This window comes from Schistocerca americana, chromosome 3, assembly GCF_021461395.2.
Source record: "Schistocerca americana isolate TAMUIC-IGC-003095 chromosome 3, iqSchAmer2.1, whole genome shotgun sequence".
Lineage (NCBI taxonomy): Eukaryota > Metazoa > Arthropoda > Insecta > Orthoptera > Acrididae > Schistocerca > Schistocerca americana.
This window is the reverse complement of record NC_060121.1, coordinates 833,800,978-833,824,927: the sequence shown is the minus strand read 5'-3', so window position 1 is coordinate 833,824,927 and position 23,950 is coordinate 833,800,978.

Below are 23,950 nucleotides of genomic sequence, written 5' to 3'. Positions count from 1 at the left end.
GGCTTTGACAAAAGAATTCTAAGTTGGTTTGTTGGCGTACGTCTACACTTTTTCCAACGATTGCACCTTGTAATTTAATCTTACGTAACGGAAGTGTGGGGAAATCGTTCGATTTGTTGCATTTGCTAAAGGCTGTTTCACTAATTACTGAAATGGGACTGCCAGAGTCAAGTACCTCCGTAAATTTTACTGTAATGTGAATCACAGGATATGCAATGTTGTTATGTTTTACGTCGTGTTCCTGGAGTAAGATGTCCCTAATACCTTACATTTTTACATAATTACTAGCCACGGCAGCTATTTCGTCAGCTTCATAAGGACGTATTGTGGCTGCCAGTGGTGTGAGTCATTGCCTATTGTCTCTGTTGGAGCGCGTCATTATTGGGATTTGGAGATCTAATTTCTACAAATTCACCTTGTCGAGAGGGCCCTGCCCTGTTTGAATCCCGCCAGTTCTGATGAAATTCAGGCCTGTCGTTTTGTCGGTAGTTTACATAGTTTCTTTTTTGTCCGTCATGTGATGGAGAATTTCTCCCGGAAACGTAACTGCGCGGTGGACTGTTGCGTCTGACGTTATTCTGTCTCCCTTGATAATAATTATTTTGGTTTCCATATTGTCTGTTTCTCTGACTGTCTCTGTGATAGTCATTACCGCAGAGAGGTGATCTTTCCCTGTGATTCTTACTACTGTGCGGACGGTTGTCATACGGGTGGTGTCTGTTTTGGTCACGATTTGCGTTGCAATAACAGCCTTGTCGTGTCCAGTTATTATTTCTGTCATCGCGGAATTGTGACGGATGTGACCTGTAATTGTTGTACGCCTGTTTTCGCGTTCCGCGATTGTCAGTTTCAATTTCCAATTCTTGTAACAGTCTCTGAAAAGTTTCAATGTCGTCTTTGTAACGTCCGGCCAAAATAATATGTCGTAAATGTTCAGGCAATTTGCTTAAGCAAATGCGGATGAGTCCTGAGGGGCTGTATGTGTTTGAAAGATACTGATTTTTATGTAACATGTCTTCGAAATATTTGACAAGACTGAAAATTCAGATTGTTTGAAATGTTTCATCATTATGATGCTATGTTTTACTCGGTCTTGTGTAGCTTGAGACCAATACGCTGAGAGGAAGGCGTGATAAAATTCTCCTTCACTGTCACAATCGTGAATGACAGATCGCATTCATTCAGCTGGTTCATTCTGTAAATAGCCACACATAAATTCTAATCTGTGCTCTAATGATCAGTTGGGAGGAAAACAACGAGAGAATTGATGAAGCCACGCTTGTGGATGAATGTCGTTGCCGGAATTCTTAAATGATTTGAAATTACGTGTAGTAATAAACAGCTTACAGTCAAAATCATCATGTCGGCGATTAGCACATCGGTCATTGTTACTTCGTTTCGGCTCTTCTATCTCAAAATTTGGTGTACCTTGCCAATTTCTTTCATAACTTCCGAAGTGCCCTGTGTTATTATTTTGTGGCTGTTCCATATTTCTATGTCCCTCTTCCCATATTGGAGCGCGAGTGTCTTCTGAGATATGTAATTCTTTTACGAGTATCACCTGTGTCAACTGATCTTGTACTTCCCGGATTTCTCTTTGGTGTTGCGTACTGATTTGATTTTGACTTTGTTTGCATTTTCTGATTTGTTCATACTCATCTGTGTCAGTGACGGCTACAGGTCTTGTGTCATTCAGATCATCATCTACCTTTGTAGATAAGTTAGTGAACTGATCCGAAAGTTCGGCTACTTTCTCTGATAGTGAACCGATTTCCTCAGTGTGCTTTTCTGAACCAAGTTTCAGAGTGTCCATTTGTGTTGAAATCGTATCTACTGTGTCCTTTAAGTTTTCCTGAGTTTTTGCAAGTTGCGTAACCGAATCGGTAGATGCAACTGAGTCAATTTTAGCTTGCAAGGTGTCGTGATTTTCATGAACGATAGTTTGCAGTTCTTTTATGCCTGCTTGGTGATTCTGTAATGCGTTTTCATGCCGCGAAAAAAATAGGTAGAAAATGTTCACAGATTTGTGTTTTTGCGTCATTACAGACTTTTTGACATTTCGTTTCAATGTTATGTAACTCAGTAGTTAAATCTTCACGTGTTTGTTCAAGCGTGGTGTCTAACTTCCGAAGATTTTGCTCCATTGTGTCTAACTTTTGAAGCTTTTGCTGTGTTTGTCTCTGATTTTGTTCCATTTGTTGCATTTATTGCAATAATAATGTATTAGTGTCTGGAATCTGTTTCTCTATGCTTTTTGGCAGTGCATTCTCACCGGCAACATTCACATTTTGACAAGCAGAAAATGTGTCTTGACTCATTTGAGAAAACGGTGAGGACCCTAAACCTGAGTCTACAGTATTTGAAATATTGTGTTCTGTCATTTCAGATTCCTGAAGCGAGCTGTTGCCGACCGATCGATCGATAATGCTTCCCTGTTCACTACTTGTTTCACTGTCTACACCATTATTTCCCGTCCGCTCTATTTCCCTATGCACAATTACCAAATTACTATGTTGAACACTAGTTAATTCATTACACGGTGGCGCTAACACACTGCTTTTGTCTTCACTGTCATTTCTTAGTTTACTTTGAAGTCTAGTATTATGTTTTTCACACGTCTTAATTGTCACAATATTTCATACGATAACACGGAGAAGCACAATTTGAAAAGCAAAAATAAGAGAACACATTAACATAACACTGAAAATAAAATCTAGTTCATTCCAAGCGCAGCTGCGAAACACTTGGTGCAAATCTACATGCATGCCACAACTTTTTTACTGTACAACAATGAAAGACTGCAACTACAAAGGAGATTATCTCTACAATTACACGCTAGCAATAAACAAGAGCTACACTAATTACACAAACTACAAGAAGAAACAGATGATTCCAGTGAGGCATCCCCGGCTAAGGGTAGACATATGAAACGTCCCCTTAGAAAAATTTATGAATTTCTGCGCTGATAAATCTCTTACATTATTTGATTTTCAAACAGCTGAGCAGAACTGAACGGACTCAGACATTTCGCTCTTTTCCTATTCTGAGCAACACTAAACTGACACACAATATTTTTAGCGCAACGCAATCTGACTTTTAAAAATCCCTACAAAAGAATGGCCCTGACTAACAATAACCTATACCTTTCACAAATCACTTACCTCACAAAAGTCTTCGTTACTCAAACTACTGCAATACAGCGAGCGCCAATACTGCCAGCTAAATAAAAGATTCAAACTACTGAAGGCACTAACTACTGATAGGCATAGTTAGCAAATGAAAGATTTTGATAGAGAACAAATAATGTTCCATTAAGTTTCGGGAATGCAGCCGCATGTATTCAGCTTCTTCTTCTAATATTTCGGCAGTATACCTTTCAGCCATCTTCAGAGAGAGCCGTACGACTGACGTTCCAGCGCTCGCTCCATCCTTTTAAACTCGCGGACCGCGCCACTGCGCATGCGGGCACAGATAAACAAGGCGCCAGTGATGTTGATTGGCGGCAAAGACGTACAATATGCATGAGTTACGTCTGTGACTGCGCATTCGATTCATACTGGGAGGTCGATGTATTACTGGGAGCTGAACTGTAGTGACGTCTTTGTAAGTTCAATATTGAAAGTGCCGGATTCCATGATTTATCTAATGTGAAACCGCTGTCTCTACTAATTAAATTCTTCGTCAAGCGAATTTCAGTGGCCTCTTTTACTACGGAGTCCCAGAAAGATGAAACAGAAGTCAGAATTTCGACATTTTCATATACCATAGAGTGACCAGAATCAATACAATGCTCTGCCACAGCCGATTTACTGGGTTGTAAGAGCCCATGTGGTCCTATGGCGAGGACAAATTGCAGGACTTCTTAAACCATCTGAATTCCACCCATGGACAAATTCAGTTTACGATTTTATACGCCTTGTTTATCTGTGGCCGCATGCGCAGTGGTGCGGTCCGCGAGTTTAAAAGGATGGAGCGAGCGCTGGAGCGTCAGTCGTACGGCTCTCTCTGAAGATGGCTGAAAGGTATACAGCCGAAATTTTAGAAGAAGAAGCTGAATACATGCGGCTGCATTCCCGAAACTTAATAGAGCAGTCCTTGCGCCGCGAAAACCTGAAGATTCACAACAAACAATGTATTTACCTTAATAGTGTTTAAAAGTCATAATATCTAAATCAGTCTATGATATCCAATATTACCAATTTACTGTCTCTGTCCAGACCATCCGCTCTCAAAACTCCGCCATCTCACTCCCCACATCCACCACTGCTGGCGGCTCACCTCCAACTGCGCAACGCTACGCGCTGACAACAGCCAACTGCCCAACAATACAATAGCGAATATTACAACAATGCAAACCAGCTACAGACTGCACACAGCACAGCCAGTGATTTCCATACAGAGCGCTACGTGGCGTTGCCAATAAAAAAAACCTATACAGCCTACTTACAACGCCACCATGTGGAATAACTTTTACGTGCAGCCACAGGACGTCGTGTTACGACACAAACTGCGCTCAGTTGCCTGCATGATGCGCAACTTCACTTCCGACGTCCATGGCGAGGTCCATTTGTCAACCACTTCAGCATGCAAGACGGTACAGATGGGCCCAGTAACATACCGAATGGACCGCTAAGGATTGGAATTATGTTGTCTTTACGGGTGAGTGTCGCATTTCCCGTCAACCACACAATCGTCGGAGACGTGTTTGGAGGCAACCTGGTCAGGCTAAACGCTATGGACACACTGTACATCGAGTGCAGCAAGGTGAAGGTTCCCCGCCGTTTTGGGGTGGCACTATGTGGGACTGACACACGCCGCTGGTGGTCACGGAAGACGCTGAAACGGCTGTAAGATACGTGAATGCCATTCTCTGACCGCTAGTGCAACCATATCGTCAGCATATTGGCGAGGCATTCGTCTTCATGGACGACAGTTGGCGCCACCTGCACATCTTATGAGTGACTTCCTTCAGGATAATGACAACGCTCGACTAGTGTGGCCAGCATTTTCTCCATACCTGAACCCCATCGAACAGGCCTGGGCTGCTTATGGACGACATGGCCCACCAAACACTGTGAGGGATCTACGCCGAATCGCCGTTCAGTGGGATAATCTGGACCAACAGTGCCTCGATGAAGTTGTGGGTAGTATGCCACGAGGATTACAGGCATGCGTCAATGCAAGAGGACGTGCTACTGGGTTTTACAGCTACCGGTGTGTACAGCAATCTGGACCACCACCTCTGAAGTTATCGCTGTGTGCTGGCACAACATGCAATGTGTGCTTTTCAGGAGCAATTAAAATGGCGGAAATAATGTTTATGTTGATCTCTATTTTAAATTTCTTTACAGGTTTCGGAAATCTCGGAACCGAGGTGATGCAAAACTTTATTTTATGTGTGTAGAAACAGTGTCTTGAACTGTAAATTCATTCTAATTAAATAAATTTGGTATCTACAAGCCAACGCCAAATTGCAAGAATCAGTTGGCTCTAATCAACAGCTGTCTTCGACCTACACATATTACACTAGTGGCCATTAAAATTGCTACACCGAGAAGAAATGCTGATGATAAACGGGTATTCATTGGAAAAATACATTATACTAGAACTGACATGTGATTACATTTTCACGCAGTTTTGGTGCATAGATCCCGAGAAATCAGTACCCATGACGGCAACCTCTGGCTGTGATTACGGCCTTCATACGCCAGGGAACTGAGTGAAACAAAGCTCGGATGGAGTGTACAGGTACAGCTGCCCATGCAGCTTCAACACGATGATCACAGTTCATCAAGAGTAGTGACTGGCGTATTGTGAGGAGCCAGTTGCTCGGTCACCATTGACCTGACGTTTTCAGTTGGTAAGAGATCTGGAGAATGTGCTGGCCAGGGCAGCAGTCGAACATATTCTGTATCCAGGAAGGCCCGTTCAGGACCTGCAACATGCAGTCATGCATTCTCCTGCTGAAATGTTGGGTTTCGCAGGGATCGAATGAAGGGAAAAGCCACGGGTTGTAACACAGCTGAAATGTAACGTCCATTGTTCAAAGTGCCGTCAATGCGAACAAGAGGTGACCGAGACGTCTAACCAGTGGCACCCCATACCATCAAGCCACGATGTCTCAAACACGGATGCGACCATCATGATGCTGTAAACAGGACCTGGATTTGTCAGAAAAAAATAACGTTTTGCCATTCGTGCACCCAGGTTCATCGTTGAATACACCATCGCAGGCGCTCCTGTCTGTGATGCAGCGTCAAGGGTAACCGCACCCGTGATCTCCGAGTTCCATGCTGCTGCAAACGTCGTCGAACTGTTCGTTCAGATGGTTGCTGTCTTGCAAACGTCCCCATCTGTTGACTCAGGGATCGAGACGTGGCTGCACGATCCGTTACAGCCATTCGGATACGATGCCTGTCATCTCGACTCGTAGTGATACGAGGCCGTTGGGATCCAGCACGGCATTCCCTATTACCCTCCTGAACCCACCGATTCCATATTCTGTTAACAGTCATTGGATCTCAACCTACGCGAGCAGCAATGTCCCGATACGGTAAACCGTCTTCGCGATGGCCTACAGTCCGACATTTATCGAAGTCGAAAACGTGATGGTACGCATTTCTCCTCCTTACACGAGACATCACAACATCGTTTCACCAGGCAACTCCGGTCAACTGCTATTTGTGTATGAGAAATCTGTTGGAAACTCTCCTCATTTCAGCATGTTGCAGGTGTTGCCACCACCGCCAATCTTGTGTGAATGCTCTGAAAAGCTAATAATTTGCATATCACCGCATCTTCTTCCTGTCGGTTAAATTTCGCGTCTGTAGTACGTCATCATCGTGGTGTAGCAATTTTAATGGCCAGTAGTGTACTTTCTCAGAAAACAGCATAAATCCCCCAAGAATCTTAAAATCGGCGAATATTCTGACGGTTATTTTCCCTGCAGTTGTCTCTCCATTCTGCCTGTTCTCAGCCAATATCTGGGAACAAAAGCCGCAAAGCGAAGGCCGTGAGTGCATCCGAGCGAGTGGCTGCGCCCCGTGGGTAACATCGTACGCCCAAGCCATCCAACGCGGAAGGACGTGACCGGAATGAAACAGCTTTCACTCAGTGTCACTACGTGCGCTGAATCTTTGCGGTGGCGCCGCGTCAAAGTCGTTCGTGTGTGTGTGTGTGTGTGTGTGTGTTTGTGAGTCTATGTGTGTGTTTACGTGTGTGTGTGTGTGTGTGTGTGTGTGTGTGTGTGTGGTGTGTGCGTGTGTGTGGGTGGGTGGGTCGGTGGCTGGGTTGTGTGTACCGCTGACTGCCACGGGCTACACGGCGTTTTGCTGAGTCGAGGCGCTGTTTGATTTAGCTGCCAATGCAACATCCGCAAGGCCGGCCGAAGTGGCCGTGCGGTTAAAGGCGCTGCGGTCTGGAACCGCGAGACCGCTACGGTCGCAGGTTCGAATCCCGCCTCGGGCATGGATGTTTGTGATGTCCTTAGGTTAGTTAGGTTTAACTAGTTCTAAGTTCTAGGGGACTAATGACATCAGCAGTTGAGTTCCATAGTGCTCAGAGCCATTTGAACCATTTTGAACACCGCAGGTTTTTCGCGAACGATTCTTCGTTAGTGCTTTTCGACGGTTTGTCCCCAGCCTAAAAACTCCGCATTGTACAACAGCCCGAGCATGGGCTACTAAAGACCACTAAGGCTTTGCCACAAACGATCGTAATACTTCTTTATTTAATGGTTTCGTTAGGCATTGTGAGCCAAAGCTGTTTGGTCACAGGACGACGAAGTGCTCAGTCCACAGAGGAAAGTTGGAAAATATTCATGATAACCACAACAAAAACAACACACACTTACACCCACCCACCCACAACAATGCTAACTATATACACGCGTTTTCATGCACAGCACTAACCAAACACTGCTGGGTTCTTACGCACTAGACGTGATTCTGCCCCACATATACAGTTGCTATAATCACAGAGATCGGGTTACATTACATAGATACTTGAAGCCAGTTTTCTTTTTTTTTAGGTTTTAATTCGTAATTGCTACTGTGGTACTAGAGGCAAGTATAACAACACGTCACATTGTCGTAGCGCAGTGGGAAATGTATTTAATCTGTTGAAAGTAGTAGATTCGAATTTCTTTACACACATCAATTTTTTTTAATTTTTAAATCTAAGATTTTCATCATTATTTTTGTTCAATTAACTGACAGAAATGTATTTTTTCATTTTTGGTGTACTGAATTTTCTTATTTACTCTAATTTTTATTTATATCGTTCTTTTTCCGTCTGGAATCTGCCAGCATCGTCTATAAGGTACGAAGCGCCACCAGGAGAGTTTATCGGTTGGTAAAGCTGCAGTCCGTGTAGCCAGTATGAGGATATTTCAGGTAACCAATGAATGTTATCGAGAAATAACAGTTTAATTTTTAGCGCTGAAACTGCAATCATTCCGCCTTGATCTTGCTTGTAAAAGTTGGCTTTAATCGCCATGAAGAGAGCGTTTGTGATTTTAGTTCTGCTGCTGATTCTTGATTCATACATTGCACATCACGAGGTAGTGGTTATTGTAGGAACGGGGTTAAATTCACTGTTGCAAACGAGTCGTCTGCCACAGTTTAGTCACTCTTCACGTAAAAGCATCTGCCGACAGAGCATCTCGTACTTGCGTCATACCACTCGGCGGCCGCTTCCAACATTGCACCAGGTTACACATCAACAGCGTTTGTGAGGTGACTCGCCGTGTTTTGTGTTTCACCTGTAACCGGGCGGTAGACGCCATCCGATGCAACATGTCACGGACATTAACTGTGAAGTAATTTTTATTGGACTCTATTGAGCGAAGAACTCCTGCACAGAATTGAAAGAGCGTCGCGCAAGGATACTTTACAAGTTCAATTTGAACATTTAGGTTTGTCGATCTTTTTTCCAGATCTACTGAAAGCCTATTGAAAGTGAATACTTTCTGAAGAGCACTTAAGGAAGTATTAGCAAAGTGTAAATCATTTTTCCTAGTGGCCACTGAATGAGGGCCGTAGTTTTTCTTAATGAGTCAGTAAATATAACATAAACGCCACAACTGAATGTCATTGAAGGATTAAAATCCTGTGATCCCTGAACAACAGGCTACACGATCTTCGAGAACTGACACCACAGATGTTTCTAGAATGAAATTTTCACTCTACAGCGGAGTGTGCGCTGATATGAAACTTCCAAGTTGGTAGAACACTTGCCCGCGAAAGGCAAAGGTCCCGAGTTTGAGTCTCGGTCCAGCACAGATTTAATCTTCCAGGAAGTTTCATATCAGCGCACACTCCGATGTACAGTGAAAATTTCATTCTAGAAACATCCCCCAGGCTGTGGCTCAGCCATGTCTCCGCAATATCCTTTCTTCCAGGAGTGCTAGTTCTGCAAGGTTCGCAGGAGAGCTTCTGTGAAGTTTGGAAGGTAGGAGACGAGGTACTGGCGGAATTACAGCTGCGAGGACGGGGCGTGAGTCGTGCTTGGGTAGCTCAATTGGTAGAGCACTTGTCCCCGAAATGCAAGGGTCCAGAGTTCGAGTCTCGGTCCGGCACACAGTTATAATCTGCCAGGAAGTTTCACCGCAGATGTATTTGACGGAGCTTTTCCGCGTCAAGAACATTCTTGGCGAGGTAACAGATTTGTCTCAGTATATGATACCCTAATAGATAGCAGAGTGAAAGTAAACCTTTTTGCTTCAGACAGTGGGAATTTTTCTAGTGGTAAAAATAGCAGCGTTCAGTTACTGCTCTGGATTTTTTTTTATGCGGCCCATCGCGAATTCCTCTCCAGTGCTATCCTCTTCATCTCACAGTAGCACTAGCAACCTACGTCGTCAGTTATTTTGCTGGATGTATTCCAACAGTCTTTTTCTCATAGTCACCTCCCGAAGATCCGAATGAAGGAGTATTCTCAAATCTTTCGCAAATTAAGAGATCTTTCCACTTTTTCAGTCACAAACCACATGTCCTTTGGATACACGTAATGTGTTATTAATGCAGTGGTTTCCATTGCCATATGCATCCTCATGCCGCTGATTATTGCAGATGCTTCCACCGTAAGTGGCAGTTTACCACTCCAAGTACAGGAGAGGCCATTGCCAGAATGAGAGTGACTTCTTACATCAGAAGTCTTGGGTCGCTTATGCTAATTAGTAATCAAAATTTAAGTGGTGGCGGGTTTTGAACACCGGACCGTGTACCTTTTGATTAATAATTAAGAATGGTACCCTACAATATGGGAGCGCCTTCTCTGGCTTTGACTGTAGAGAAGATACGAGCACGTTGGCCATTGTTGCACAATGGTTAATTGGTATTATTTCTTTAAACTACTGTTAGAATAGCCACCGACCAAGGAGACTGGTGCCAGAAACACTGTCGTTTTTCCACAAACGCGTCAGCTTAGTTAGACCGCCCAATGACGAAGGGTAGGCATTTTTTGTTTTCTTATTAGTGAAGGTACATTTGCTCAAGATATTTTCTTTCTTACTCCTAAACAAGGCACTTATTGAATGAGTAGGCGCAATAATTAAAGTTCATAGATTAAGGGATATTTTGGGACTGTACGTTGCGATAAAGCTTCAAAATATCTTCGGAAACGAGCTAAAATAATACCAGTAAGGCGATGAAGCGCAATGGCACACTTAAATAGAGGCACGTCGGCCCACATGACCAAACTTCCCCGATGTCTTTTTGTATGTAAGCACTCTTTCTAACTTTAGTAGGTCGAACGTCATCAGCCTGGATCGTATCCAAAGCAATTTTTACGTAAACATATTGTGTTTTTCACTGATTTTAAGCCAGAAAGTAATAAGTGGTGTTCTTTTTTCAGTTCCTTACAAAAGCGGTAACTTCCCTTCGTGTAGTCAGCTAAAATGTTTGTAATTTTAAGTCGAAATTATTACTTTCTGAACACTGCATCACAAATATTTCATGAAACTCCTAATGTAGTCATGTTTTTACTCATCGTCGTTCTGAGTTTTCTTTCTAGTTTGTTAAAAATTATAAAAACAAAACGGAAAGAGGCAATGTTAATGACACAAGTATGAATTTAGCATTAACACAAGTAAAATGACATCACAGATCACTTACGGCAGTGAGCAAAGGACCAAGGTGTCTAATATCCTTAGAAAACTTTAGAGAGGTAGTGCCACAAATTCAGATATTTAGTAACTTCTGAAATGGGAACAAAATTTTGCGACACATTTTCATCTCAGACGGATTCCCGGTGACATATCTGTGGCAATGGTTAAGCTGATTAGCGCCGTAAAACTCCTTAAATAAACTGCGGGAAGAAAAGAATGTTCTTCATGATGGAGAACATGAAGATAAGAATAAGAATCCCCTACATCTTAGACGTCTCAAACCACTTTCTCAAATGTTTTCTTCAAACAATTGTCATTAGCGATAATACGTTTCAGGAAACTAATGCTCCTTGGCTGCATTAAAACTATTTATTAACGTTAATAAATTATTAAGTAAAATGTATGTGATTTTTTTTAAATTTTTTATTTGGTCTTTCAGTGTGTACTCAATTTAGCCATCGGCAACACACAGTGACAATGTACACATAGTTGAATAAACAAATACAGAAATGCATATTTACAAGAATAAAAAGTTTAACTGTTACAGTTTCGTACTTAGTGTTTAAAAAATTGAATTGAATGTAATTGGAAAATAATTAAATGTGTCTTGGCTTACAATTCACACCAATTCTGAAATATCTTCATCAGCCGGCTGGTGTGGCCGTGCGGTTATAGACACTTCAGTCTGGAACCGCGTGACCGCTACGGTCGCAGGTTCGAATCCTGCCTGGGGCATGGATGTGTGTCATGTCCTTAGGTTAATTAGGTTTAAGTAGTTCTAAGCCCTAGGGGACTGATGACCACAGATGTTAAGTCCCATAGTGGTCAGAGCCATTTGAACCATTTTTTATCTTCATCAGCAAGACATGTTTATAATTTACGTGCACCATTAAAACCTACAGATTGTAACCAGTACTCTTGATGAAGTTAACTATCACTTTATATAAACGAGCGTCTTTAGTACACAAAAGAGAATAAACTGATTGAGGATGAGGAAGATGGTAGCCCATACTCAGCAATGTCTTCAGAAAGACCAACCGTTCACGGTCAAATTTGGGGCACATATTTAAGATGTGGTTGACATTAGGTTCCGACTCAGGATCACACTCACATGCTTGTGAACTATAAACATTGATCCGATGTAGATGTTGTGGGAAAGAGGCATGATTGAAGCGTAGTCTTATGGTGGTAGAAATCGTGGATCGGTCCAGATGTGTCCTCATGAACCACAGCCGTGAAGGAATCCGAGGTTGTAGCACTGCGTAATAACCGCCTTTTGTCTGTTGAGAAACGTTCCACATTTCCTGCCATTGTTGTCTTGGGTGATCCTTGACTTCACGTAAGTAGTCTGTATACGGAAGGTGCACATCCAGGAAGGTGCCTAAGGTTGCCGCTAGTTTGGCTAATGCATCAACTTCATCATTATAGAGGATACCAGAATGGGAAGGTACCCACAACAAATGGATCGTCCGGCCCTTGCGTGAGCTGCGAATTTGTTCAGATATCACATCCAAGATATAACTGTTGGTTCTTTTGTTCCATCGACTGTAGTGAATGTTTTTAAGAACGCTTTGCGAGTCATAGACTATCAATATCTTGGGGAAGTAAGTGCTAGAGTCAAACTTAAGTGCTTCCAAAACTGCCACTGTCTCCCCCGTAAAAATAGAAGTGTTCGTAGGCAGTTTGAAGGTTTTGCGGATCTGGATCTAAAAAACAGTCTCGATTGCAAATTTCTTTAATCACACTGACCGATTTCGATCCTTTAAGATCATCTTTAGACTCCCATTTGTGATCAAGACTGTTTTTAATTTTTTATATGTAATCATATTATATAAGATCGCTGATAATGTTTTCAAAAGTTTAAAATTATTAAGAATTAATATTAATAAAGTTTTCTATTGCAGTGAAGTGGCATGAGTTCCCTGAAACACTTTCTCACAGTAATGCATGTGATCAATGGATTCAGTGTACAAATTGTAAGTGGTGGGAACATCTCTCATGAGTTGAAATTTTTTTGTGAATGTTTGAACTGTGAAGACCCTATCAGGCATTAGAATGAAGACTGCTACAAATTCTGGAGATACTTTTCAGTCTAACAGTAATTATAGCAACGTTAACAAAAATTAATCATTATTGTTTGTGTCATAAAGCTGTAGAAATTTGTATTAAAGCGAACTGTCAAATTTAAAGTCGACATATTTTCAATTGAATGACCAATGTCGAAACTAAATTAAATGAAAATAATCATATGGGTCAGCTTGCCCAAACTGATGCTCCAACTTACCGCAATGGTGGGGTAGATTGGCCCAAGATCTATTACGACATTAATTTTTTTTTATGAACAGAAAATCAGAAGCCTTAAACGCTTAGTTGTAAAGATGATAAAAGAATGTACGGATGTTTCCACATAAGATGATCAATGGCAATATTACGGCCGTCCGGAGTGGCCGTGCGGTTATAGGAGCTACAGTTTGGAGCCGAGCGACCGCTATGGTCACAGGTTCGAATCCTGCCACAGGCGTGGATGTGTGTGTTGTCCTTAGGTTAGTTAGGTTTAATTAGTTCTAAGTTCTAGGCGACTGATGACCTCAGAAATTAAGTCGCATAGTGCTCAGAGCCATTTCAATGGCAATATTACAGATACAAGCTGGAAAAAATGCAGGAAAGAAAAGTGGGCCAACCTGCCCCGGTCTCCCCTAATAACCTCAGATAAAGTAGAGTGTAGGATCTATGCGTAAGAAGGCATGCTATCTGACTTTCGTAAACATATAATGCATCCAATGCCAAAGGTAGGAAAGGCAGTTAGGGGCGAGAACTGTCGTACAGTTACCTTAACGTTTCATGCATCCAACTTAATGAAAGGAACAGTGAGCAGAAGAAAGGAAGAGAAACTGAGAATTTTTTAGACAATGATCAGTTGGGTTTTGAAAAGGCAAGGGAACTAGAGAGGCAGATCTGAAGTCCCGACTCGAATTGGCAGCATTACTTAAGAAAAATCAAGACACAATCCTAGCATTTATTGACTTAGGAAGAGCGTTCAAAAAAGTAAAACGGTATGAGTTACTCCATATTCTGAAAAGACAGGAATAAGTTATAGGAAAAAACAGAAAATATACTATATGTACAACGAAAAGGAGGAAACAGTAAGAATGAAAGTCCTAAAACGAAGAGATTGGATTAAACAGGGAGTAATACAGCAATGTGTTCCTATGATACCTTCTGTTCAAACTGTACACTGCAAATCAGTGACGGATTCGTTGTGAAATGGTATCAGTGATAACACTAGCTGATGGCAATGGTATCCTCAGAGAGAGTGAAGAGTATTACACGGTGGGCTGAATTGAAGGAACAATCTAAAGCGTACAGGATATGGATTGAGAGTAAACAAAAAAGATCCAAGTAATCAGGAAATACAGAAATGAGACTAGCGATGTTCTTTGTATCAAAATTAGGAATCACAAAGCAAAAATTAAGGTATTTTGTACTACCTTAGGACCAAAATAATGTTTGGCGCACGTAGCAAGGTAGTCATAAGAAGAAGATTATCTCCGGCGAAGAGAGCATTCCTGGTCGAGACAAGTCTGCTAATATCCAATATTGACATTAGTCCAAAGAAGAAATATCTGATAATATCAGTTTGAAAATCAACATTATATGTTAGCGACTCATGTGACTGTGGGTTAAATGGAAAAGAATCGAACCGAATCGTTTGAGGTGTGGTATATAACAATTCAAAATTGTGGAATTCCTGTTTCAAGTAAGTTGGCAATATCATCGTCAATTTACCGAAGTCTGCGATCGTACCTCTATTTTCGCCCATATTCATGATAACTGCAGTTAAAGTGCAGGATTCATGTGTATTGGTCTAACATTTTATACGAAAGTATTAACGAAAATCCTACACTTTTCCAAATTTTTAGCAACATATAAACGCCGTATTTGTATCTTTGAATATAAGAGTTTCTGATCACAAAGATTAGTAATCCTATAGATTTACAAGCTTTATAAGAAATGCCACATGATTCCAGGTTTTCCAAATATAATTTATGTAATATTTCACGGAAAACTATTAATCACTAAACGGAAATCTCCTATTATATTGTAAAAGTAAATTTAGCGTTTCCGTAAATCATTCAGTATTCTGTAAAAGGTAAATTCGTGCTGTCCTTTACATATAACGTATTTCAAAATCACAAAGTTTATATTTTGGAACTTTATGAAACAACATTTACTACTGTTATAGTCCTATGGCTTTTGGAAGAGTGAAAAAAGACAAGCTTATAAGAAATTGTTAATAATACAAAAACAGGATATTTTTACAGTCATTGATTACAATAACGCAACTTCTGGAACATAAGTAAAAGTTCATGTTAGAACTGTATCCGCATCAAATTATCAGTCAGTAGTAGTACTCGGTACTTGTTTTAGCCTGCATTTTGAGCATGCCTGCCTTATGTCTTTTGTCTCATTGAGGTTCGAGTAATCAGTTCATCTTAATATTAAAAACCTGAAAGGCTTATTTTTACTATTTTGTCCAGTTAAAGGGTGAAGCTTAACATGTGCTGTGGTATAGTGGAAAGATTTCTCCACTTTGTCAGTAAGAAGACCAAGGCCTGAGGTCATCTGCGAGTAAAACGACGAGCACTGTACTAACAAGGGAACCTCCCCATCGTACCCCCCTCAGATTTAATTATAAGTTGGCACAGTGTATAGGTCTTGAAAAACTGAACACAGATCAATCGACAAAACAGGAAGAAGTTGTGTGGAGCTATGAAAAAAATTAGTAAAATATACAAACTCAGTAGTCCATGCGAAGATAGGCAACATGAAGGACACTCGGAGTACAGGAGCGCCGTGGTCCCGTGGTTATCGAGAGCAGCTGCAGAATGAGAGGTCCTAGGTTCAAGTCTTCCCTCGAATGAAAAGTTTAATTTTTTATTTCCAGTTTATGTGACAAACTCTTATGTTTTCATCACTTTTTTGGGAGGAGGAGGAGGAGATTAGTGTTTAACGTCCCGTCGACAACGAGGTCATTAGAGACGGAGCACAAGCTCGAATTAGGGAAGGATGGGGAAGGAAATCGGCCGTGCCCTTTCGAAGGAACCATCCCGGCATTTGCCTGAAGTGGTCTAGGGAAATCACGGAAAACGTAAATCAGGATGGCCGGACGCGGGATTGAACCGTCGTCCTCCCGAATGCGAGTCCAGTGTGCTAACCACTGCGCCACCTCGCTCGGTTTTTGGGAGTGATTATCATATCCACAAGAAAACCTAAATCGGGAAAGGTAGAAGAATCTTTTTAACCATTCGCTAAGTGTACAAGATAGGTGGGCCGACAACATATTCCTGTCATGTGACCCACATGCCGTCACCAGTGTCGTATAGAATATATCAGACGTGTTTTCCTGTGGAGGAATCGGTTGACCTATGACCTCGCGATCAAATAATTTCGGTCCACATTGGAGAGACACGTCCTTTCGTCTACTAATCGCACGGTTTTGCGGTGCGGTCGCAAAACACAGACACTAAACTTATTACAGTGAACAGAGACGTCAATGAACGAACAGACAGATCATAACTTAGCGAAAATAAAGAAAGTAAAATTTTCGGTTGACGGAAGACTTGAATCAAGGACCTCTCGTTCCGCAGCTACTCACGCTAACCACGGGACCAAGGCGCTCGAGGACTCCCACTGTCCTTGATGTTGCCTATCTTAGCGTGGACTACTCAGTTTGTATATTTTACTAATTTTTTTCATAGTTCCACACAACTTCTTCCTGTTTTCTCGATTGATCTGTTTTCAGTTTTTCAAGGCCTATCCACTGGGCCAACTTATAACTAAATCTGAGGGGGGTGCAATGGAGAGGTTCCCTTGTAAGGACTAACAAATAGATGAGCATACTTTTCTTTACGTCTTTACTTTCTGAGAAACCAAATGTCGTTCAGATCCATCTTCTCCACCACTGTATTTCTCTCTTTGTCCACCTCTCATACCCCTCTCCCCCTCTGTCCATCTTCTCCTGTTTCTCTCCCTGTCTTTATCAGCGTCTTCCCTCCCTCTGTCAATCTGCTCTTCCCCCTTTGTGCATCTGCTCCTTCCATCTCTGTCCATCTTCATCTCCTATCTCCAACGCACCCCTTAGTCTCCTCCTGTTTGTCAGACTCCTCCTCCTCCCATTCCTCTTCTCCTCGACCATTCTCTGTTAATCCCTCCTCCCCTCTTCCTGTTCATCACCACCCCTTTTCGTCCTCTGTCTATTTCCTCCTCACTTTCTATCTGTTCTTCTTCTCCCCCATCTCTTTGACTGTCTCTTTCTCCCCCTGACTGACCTCTGTCCAACTCCACCTCTTTCCTTTCTCTGTGCATTGCTGTCAAACTCTTTCTGTCAATTTACCCCTCACCTATCTCTATCCATATACTCCTCCTCCTGTCTGTGCCTATCTCCTCTTCCACCACCATTATCTGTCCATCTCCTCATCTTCCCATATCCTCATTTTATCACTCTCATCAAAATAGGAGACTGGTGTTTCTTATCGTACAGTATTTCTTTCCCGATTGTATTTAATATACGTGTATAATTCGGCTGAAATCGTCTGAGCGTTTTACGATGAGCTTTGTACCCGCGATTTTGCTGTCATACGCACATGTCAAACATATTTCACACACTATTAACAAATTTCATGGATTTTCTACACATATTTCACCTGTATCTCTAGCGAATTTCACCCAGCATTTGCACTTTTGCACTTGTGGCGTTGTACCTTCAGAACTATGTGCTGTAAAATAATATAATTTTGCAGGTACAGCCAGTGGTATATGTACCTACAGTTTATGAATATCGATGTGATAAGAGTTAGCAGTAAACAAGTAATAAATTAAAACGTCAAGCATGATGCGGCAGTTTGTCATGCATCTCAGTGTTTATATGACGTCGTGTCTCCACAAGTAGGAGGGCTATTCGGAAAGTGAGGAACGATCGATCGCGAAATGGAAGCCACTGTGAAAATACGACGATTCTCTTCACAAAAGTTTTGGGCAATGTCTCTAGTATGCCCGTCGATCGCATCAAGACGCTCTTTTCAGTTGTGAGCGCACTGTGAGCGAGTAAAGTGTCGGTTGGTCACAGCCAGTGTGCTCCCTGCCGCCGTTGGATAAGCAGCTGCTGCAGCAAGTCGTATACTCTTAGCTCACTTATTTGTTACATAGTTTAATTCTTAATTTCTTTGCGTGTTTTTGGTATTAGCGTTGTTCAATTAATAAATTTCGGGCGTATTGTAGTATTTGAGAGTTGTAGCATCGCGTTTTAGTACCTGAATAGTGTAAAATCGCGTAGTCTCCTTCCGCCGCCGAGCAGTGTGTCAGCAGTGTGCAAGTAGCAGCATTACTGCATTTACTAGGCAATCTTGTATTTTAATAACCGTTAACTTTTTGTGTCGAATTGTTTGTGCTCTCTGCAGATTAGTTCAGACGTTCTTTGCACAACAGTTTTTAGCATGGATAGGGACTGCAACTACTGTGTTCGGATGCAGGCTGAGTTGGCGTCCCTTCGCTCCCAGCTTCAGGCAGTGTTGGCTTCGGTCACACAGTTTGAGGCTGTTGCCAATGGGCATCACTGTGAGTGTCCAGATGGGGGTTTGTCGGGGTCGGCCAGCTCGTCCCAAGCATCCCCCGATCGGACTAGCACTGTGGCTGCCCGCGATACTGCTCACATTGAGGCTAATCCCTCACCTGTGTTAGAGTGGGACGTCGTCTCGAGGTGTGGCATGGGGTGGAAGACATTCCGGAGGGCTGAACGGAAGGCCTCTCCAGTTTGTCTGACGAACCGGTTTCAGGCTCTGTCTCAGGCTGATACTGATCTTAGGCCGGACATGGCTGCTTGTCCTGTTCGAGAGGTTGCCCCTAAGTCTGCAAGATCAGGGCGGTCGCAGAGGGTGGGCTTACTGGCAGTTGGGAGCTCCAACGTCAGACGCGTAATGGGGACCCTTAGGGATATGACAGCAAGAGAGGGGAAGAAAACCAATGTGCACTCCGTGTGCATACCGGGGGGAGTCATTCCAGATGTGGAAAGTGTCCTTCCGGATGCCATGAAGGGTATAGGGTGCACCCATCTGCAGGTGGTCGCTCATGTCGGCACCAATGATGTGTGTCGCTATGGATCGGAGGAAATCCTCTCTGGCTTCCGGCGGCTATCTGATTTGGTGAAGATTGCCAGTCTGGCTAGCGAGATGAAAGCAGAGCTCACCATCTGCAGCATCGTCGACAGGACTTACTGCGGACCTTTGGTACAGAGCCGAGTGGAGGGTCTGAATCAGAGGATGAGACGGTTGTGCGACCGTGTGGGCTGCAGATTCCTCGACTAGCGCCGTAGGATGGTGGGGTTTCGGGTTCTGCTGGATAGGTCAGGAGTCCACTACACGCAGCAAGCGGCTACGCGGGTAGCAGGGGTTGTGTGGCGTGGACTGGGCGGTTTTTTAGGTTAAATGGCCTCGGGCAAGTACAGAAAGGGCAGCAGCCTCAAAGGATGCGGGGCAAAGTCAGGACATGCAGGGGCCAAGCAGCAATCGGTGTTGTAATTGTAAACTGTCGAAGTTGCATTGGTAAACTACCGGAACTTCAAGCGCTGATAGAAAGCATCGAAGCTGAAATCCTTATCGGTACAGAAAACTGGCTGAAGCCAGAGATAAATTCTGGTGAAATTTTTACAAAGGCACGGACAGTGTTTAGAAAGGATATGGTTCAAATGGCTCTGAGCAATATGGGACTTAACATCTGAGGTCATCAGTCCCCTAGAACTTAGAACTACTTAAACCTAACTAACCTAAGGACATGACACACATCTATGCCCGAGGCAGGATTCGAACCTGCGACCGTAGCGGTCGCGCGATTCCAGACTGAAGCGCCTTTAACCGCGTGGCCACACTGGCCGGCTAGAAAGGATAGATGATTGCATGCAACTGGTGGTGGCGTTTTTGTCGCTGTTAGTAGTAGTTTATCCTGTAATGAAGTGGAAGTGGATAATTCCTGTGAATTATTATGGGTGGAGATTACACTCAACAACCGAGCTAGGTTAATAATTGGCTCCTTTTACCGACCTCCCGACTCAGCAGCATTAGTGGCAGAACAACTGAGAGAAAATTTGGAATACATTTAACATACATTTTCTCAGCATGTTATAGTCCTAGGTGGGGATTTCAATTTACCAGATATAGACTGGGACACTCAAATGTTTAGGACGGGTGGTAGGGACAGAGTATGGAGTAACATTATATTGAGTGCACTATCCGAAAATTACCTCGAGCAATTAAACAGAGAACCGACTCATGGAGATAACATCTTGGACCTACTGATAACAAACAGACCCGAACTTTTCGACTCTGTAAGTGCCGAACAGGAAATCAGTGATCACAAGGCCGTTGCAGCATCCCTGAATGTGGAAGTTAATAGGAATACAAAAAAAGGGAGGAAGGTTTATCTGTTTAGCAAAAGTAATGGAAGGCAGATTTCAGACTACCTAACAGATCAAAACGAAAATTTCTGTTCCGACACTGACAATGTTGGGTGTTTATGGAAAAAGTTCAAGGCAATCGTAAAATGCGTTTTAGACAGGTACGTGACGAGTAAAACTGTGAGGGACGGGAAAAACCCACCGTGGTGCAACAACAAAGTTAGGAAACTACCGCGAAAGCAAAGAGAGCTTCACTCCAAGTGTAAACGCAGCCAAAACCTCTCAGACAAACAGAAGCTAAACGATGTCAAAGTTAGCGTAAGGAGGGCTATGCGTGAGGCGTTCAGTGAATTCTAAAGTAAAATTCTATGTACCGACTTGACACAAAATCCTAGGAAGTTCTGTTCTTACGTTAAATCAGTAAGTGGCTCGAAACAGCATATCCAGACACTCCGGGATGATGATGGCATTGAAACAGCGGATGACACGCTTAAAGCTGAAATACTAAACACCTTTTTCCAAAGCTGTTTCACAGAGGAAGACCGCACTGCAGTTCCTTCTCTAAATCCTCGCACAAACGAAAAAACGACTGACATCGAAATAAGTGTCCAAGGAATAGAAAAGCAACTGGAATCACTGAACAGAGGAAAGTCCACTGGACCTGACGGGATACCAATTCGATTCTACACAGAGTACGCGAAAGAACTTACTCCACTTCTAACAGCCATGTACCGCAAGTCTCTAGAGGAACGGAAGGTTCCAAATGATTGGAAAAGAGCACAGGTAGTCCCAGTCTTCAAGAAGGGTCGTCGAGCAGATGCGCAAAACTATAGACCTATATCTCTGACGTCGATCTGTTGTAGAATTTTAGAACATGTTTTTTGCTCGCGTATCATGTCGTTTTTGGAAACCCAGATTCTACTCTGTAGGAATCAACATGGATTCCAGAAACAGCGATCGTGTGAGACCCAACTCGCTTTATTTGTTCATGAGACCCAGAAATTATTAGATACAGGCTCCCAGGTATATGCTATTTTCCTTTACTTCCGGAAGGCTTTCGATACAGTTCGGCACTGTCGCCTGATAAACAAAGTAAGAGCCAACGGAATATCAGACCAGCTGTGTGGCTGGATTGAAGAGTTTTTAGCAAACGGAACACAGCATGTTTTTATCAATGGAGAGACGTCTACAGACGTTAAAGTAACCTCTGGCGTGCCACAGGGGAGTGTTATGGGACCATTGCTTTTCACAATATATATAAATGACCTAGTAGATAGTGTAGAAAGTTCCATGCGGCTTTTCGCGAATGATGCTGTAGTATACAGAGAATTTGCAGCAGCAGAAAATTGTAGCGAAATGCACGAAGATCTGCAGCGGATAGGCACTTGGTGCAGGGAGTGGCAACTGACCCTTAACATAGACAAATATAATGTATTGCAAATACATAGAAAGAAGGATCCTTTATTGTATGATTATATGATAGCGGAACAAACACTGGTAGCAGTTACTTCTGTAAAATATCTGGGAGTATGCGTGCGGAACCATTTGAAGAGGAATGATCATATAAAATTAATTGTTGGTAAGGCGGGTGCCAGGTTGAGATTCATTAGGAGAGTCCTTAGAAAATGTAGTCCATCAACAAAGGAGGTGGCTTACAAAACACTCGTTCGACCTATACTTGAGTATTGCTCAGCAGTGTGGGATCCGTACCAGATCGGGTTGACGGAGGAGATAGAGAAGATCCAAAGAAAAGCGGCGCATGTCGTCACAGGGTTATTTGGTAACCGTGACAGCGTTACGGAGATGTTTAGTAAACTCAAGTGGCAGACTCTGCAAGAGACGCTCTGCATCGCGGTGTAGGTTGTTCGCCAGGTTTCGAGAGGGTGCGTTTCTGGTTGAGGTATCGAATATATTGCTTCCCCCTACTTATACCTCCCGAGGAGATCACGAACGTAAAATTAGAGAGATTCGAGCGCGTACGGAGGCTTTCAGACAGTCGTTCTTCCCACGAACCATACGCGACTGGATCAGAAAAGGGAGGTAATGAGACTGGCACGTAAAGTGCCCTCCGCCACACACCGTTTGGTTGCTTGCGGAGTATAAATTTAGATATAGATGTAAAGGTGCCTAGAACAACAACGTCTCCCGCCAAGTAGGAGTGTCCGCTGAGAGGCTTCGCCTTAATGATTGCAGCCCACTTAATACAACTGCTACGAACTTTCTTCTTCATGCCAAAGATCAGCCGCACACTGCAGGGGCAGTGAAGACGCTCCTGCGGCCTTTTCGATGGGAAGTGTTCGATCACTCTGAAACACGTATGTATTCATTACCAGCGATGGCGAGGCATGACAGAATCTCTGACCAGAGAGTTATTTATCGTTGCTAGTCTGCGCTAGTCTGCGCGAGACGACAGTAGTTGTGTGTAGCGAGTCGGTAGAGGGAGTAGTCAGTTGGCAGTAGGAGTAGCGAGTGGACAGTTGTACCGAGCAGAAGTCGGCATGCGTCGGCGGCGTGCTCTTCTCGCGATTCTGGTCACGATTCGGGACGATGAGTATTGTTATAGATGGTAATGAAGCAGCATTGCGCACATCTAGTAATTCATGTTAATTGTAATTAATTTGTTCAAAAAATGCCCCAATAATAATTTTTTATAAATTAAAACTTTTAAAGAAAAACATTCATTTCAATTTAAAGAATATTTCCTATGCATTTCCTACAAGAATCTAAATTAAATATACGCCAGCATTGGACGAAGCTGTGTCGACAGATAAGAGCAGATATAGATGCAGTTTTTTTGATTGAGGTAAGAATTTGGCTTTTTTTATTCAGAATACAGGGCCGAGGGTCAGCGCTGCTGTCCTTATAAAATTAATCAGGTGTAATTATTTCACAGGGCCAAAGGTCAGCGCTGCTGCCCTTATAGAATTTATCAGGTTTAAGTATTTCTGTTCAGATGTTACATTCAGTTCATGGTTCATTATTTAATCAATATTATTGTGAGTTTATGGTCAATTATCATTCTTTTGAATTTCTGTGGGAGGTTACACTTAGCACAATTTCCACATTTATTTATTTATTTACTTATTTATTTTTTTTAATTTTGCGGAGAGGTTATACTAGGCGACATCCGGACCAGGATCGTATTTCTTTGTGAATCTTCTGAGAAGTAGTCATATATCTGCTCTTATTTACTTAAACGTAGTTTGCATCTGGCGCAACGCATTTTTTACTAATTTGTCACTCTTTCTTCCACAGATCATCGGCAAATTGTTGCTCTTTGTTGTATTTGTGTTTGTTGCATCTTGCATTGTCTTTGTTTTATTTGTGAATAATTTTGATTAGTGAAAAATGCCGCGAAAAACTGTTAACAGTACATCGCGATGTATAATGAGTGAAGT